Below are 3,404 nucleotides of genomic sequence, written 5' to 3' on the forward strand. Positions count from 1 at the left end.
AAAAAAAAATTGACGGTGAAACGTATGCGATCGGTGCTATTTTCACACCTATGGGCCACAATCCACTTGTGCATGTAAAAGAAGTAATACACGCATGCACACTCACGCGGTCCTTGTGGAATATACACGACGGGCACTCCACAGGGGTAATTAAAAAACTGAGATGAATTAAAAAAAAAAAAAGAGAAATTATCACTGGGAGTACATAAACCACAGCGAATATTTTTTTTATAAATGACGAAAAAGGAATGCACAGGAATGGATAAAAAAATTTGGTGCAGATCACCGGAGGTTGGTAGATTCATAAACGAACGAGCGAGCGAGTTGTTTAAAATTTCTGCATGCTGCTCGCCGGGGAAAAAACAACTCCCTTGGAAAAGTGATCCCTCGAGAAAAAAAAAAAAAAATACACATGCAAGTTATGCAAACAGGAGAGACTCGTTATTTGTGTAACTTCTCCCAACACAGTGCCGCAAAAGTGAGGACTATACTCTGAGCAGGCAGAGGGAGGGGAGGCGCGTGGGAAAAGAATAGCTACATGAGTGTGACCTGGTGGGTGGACACAGATTTGTTCACCAATGCAATATATATATATATATATTTTTTTTTTTTTTTATCCCGTAGGTTGTCTCTATGTCGTAAGCAAAGTGGAGCACTGATGAATATCTCGCACAGGGTATTGCCCCAAAGGGACTTATTCACTTCATAAATGTGACCCCCGAGGGAGAAAAGCAGAATCTGCAAAAAAAAAAAAAAGAGCTCAGCTGTTATACACAAAACGTGTTGTCTACGTCTAACTTGGGGGAATTTTTCAAAACAGATTCTTATATACCTTTTGAAAAAAGGAGAGACGGGATTTGAAAAAAGTGGTGGGGAGGAGGGGGCACCACTGGAGGAGTTGTATGGGTACGCCGTTCGGGTGACACGGGTAAACTCACGTATAAGTGAGCATGTGCATGTGCGTTTCACGTGTTCGCGTAGCGTCCTCTCCCGTTGGCCCCAACTCGGTATGTACACACTGCAAAGGAAACGGCTGTGCTTTCAAAAAAAAAAAAAAAAAAATTTAACAAGGTATGTTAATAATCGTTGGATGCACAGCGGGGTTTAAAAAAAGGAGGCACTTCCGATAAGACCGTCTCTTACATGTAAAACGATTTTACAAGGTAGGGGGAAAAAAATTAATAAAAATATGAACAGGGAAAAAAAGACACACCAAGTAGTTCATGTATATTGAAAAAAGAGGAGGGGAACAATTCAAAACATCACATATAGGGGAATAGCCCTGGTGTGGTTGGTAACCTGTCCACCTTGTGTGCACATTTGAATAGCACATGAATCGACCGAATGTGTAACAGCACGCAGATGGAAAAATGCGATAAAGACGCGTCTCAAATATAAATTTCACAATAGCACAGCAACTGTAAAATCGCCTGCACATGTTCAGGCGTATTTTTCCCCAAATGGAAAATAAGTCAATCTATATATGTATTGTGAAGAAGTGGGGAAGGGAGCATAAACTGCATGTCGAGCGAAACTTCTATTTTGTGTACGTGTACGTGTAACTACAGACAAGCTGAGCATAAAAAAGGTGCAAAGGCATTTTAACAAAAGCATTTCAAAGGAGGGCAATGCACTACACTTGTTCATGCAGGATTTCACAACGGACTACCAAGTTGGAACTGCCTTTGTACGCATGCATATCGTGGTGTGTCTAGCACCGTGTACAGAACGAATGAGTTGAAGCAACACCACATGTACATGTCTAAGTGGGTGCATGTATACAGATGTAGGTCTAACGAACTGCGTCCTTAACCACACAAAATGAATCATTAAAAAAAAAAAAAAAAAAAAAAAAGGACACGATGGAGTGGTAGCACTAGACACCCAACTAGAGAAAAAATTAAAATGATATATTTTGCGCCGTTACAAAAAGGTGTTAATTAAAAAAAAAAAAAAAGTGTAATTTTTTTATGCATATTTAAAAAAAAAAAAAAGGCAGGGGGGAATAACTAACCCAGGAGAGGAAGAGGGAACAATGTGACACTGTGTCCTACTCCACTGTCGACGCTGCACACAGGTATAGGGCGCGTATGCAAGTGTGGACGTGCATATGTGGACATGCAGGTGCAGGGGATAACTCGTTAGCTGAAGCGCACCAACCAGCGTTCACCTCTAACTTCTGCAAAGGCGCAAAATTAAAAACGAGGCAAGCGAAGGCTCTGGGTGAACTGCCTTGGAAAGAAGCTTAAAAATGGGTGTAAAAGACGATGGGGTGTAAAACACGATCAGGATCGTTTTTGTCACTCTTTTTTTTTTTTTTTTTTTTTTGTTCATATATATTGCAAGTTGGTTTAAAAAAAAAAAAAGGACTTACAAAACTCTGTTGGGAGAAAGAAATTTATTTAAAAAAGTTGACTCTTGAAAAAAAGTCAAGTGAAAAAAGTCATGTGTAAAATCGGACATGAAAAAAAAAAAAAAATAAACAATGACATGCAAAAAAAAAAAAAAAAAAAAAAACCATGACATGGGAAAATAACGGTGATAAGGGAAAATAAAAAATGGTGACATGGAGTACTGGATGCACTGTCGCCACAAGCGACCGCCCCGCCGTGTACACTCGGCGCACATGTTAGGTGTTCCTACGTGTGTTGGGAGGGGGGGGGATTCCCCAAGGAAAACAAAAATTGGGCTAACGGGGTGGCGCTGGAACAGCGCTGGAACGACGGCTGCATGCAAATGCACGCACAAGCCAGCTCCGCGTCATGCCATAGCGTACTCGTAAGCATCCTATCAAACAGGAACCTGCACACACTCGTGTAAAAATGCATGCAGACGTACGTACATGCGTGAATATATTTTTTCCGTGCTTTACCCCCCAGGCACGAAGAAGCGGTGTATGTACATCATGCAACGTCGCCCCACTGCCCCGCGGGGTGCTCAATCGTGATACTTCGGCCACAATTTCGTATGCTCCCTCCCCTTCCGTACCATTATGCTCAGATTCACACACTGGATCACCTTAAGGCGTGTATGAAAAAGCACATACAAGGATTATGTTTATCCTCCCTTATATGTATTCTTCCTTTTTCTCCCCCTTTTGTGGTACCTCAGGGGGCGCGGTCCTCGTCGCCCCGTCGAGCCAAAATTCAGGTGCCCCACACAGAAGGGGCCAAGACAAAGTAACCACCCAGCGAGCAGCCAGCTGTTCCAGCCATGCCAGCCATGCCAGCCCTGCCAGCCATGCAAAGGGACACACGGCGAGGAGAATTATACAGCTAGCCCCATTTCCCGCCTCACACTTTTATGCATGCACAATTTTTTTAGCTAGTCCCCTAGTAATCGCTCTCACCATAAAAGCGGTACCCCTCCAAAAAAAAAAAAAAAAAAAAAAAAAAAAAAAAAAA

Source organism: Plasmodium fragile (genome assembly GCF_000956335.1).
Source record: "Plasmodium fragile strain nilgiri unplaced genomic scaffold supercont1.30, whole genome shotgun sequence".
Lineage (NCBI taxonomy): Eukaryota > Apicomplexa > Aconoidasida > Haemosporida > Plasmodiidae > Plasmodium > Plasmodium fragile.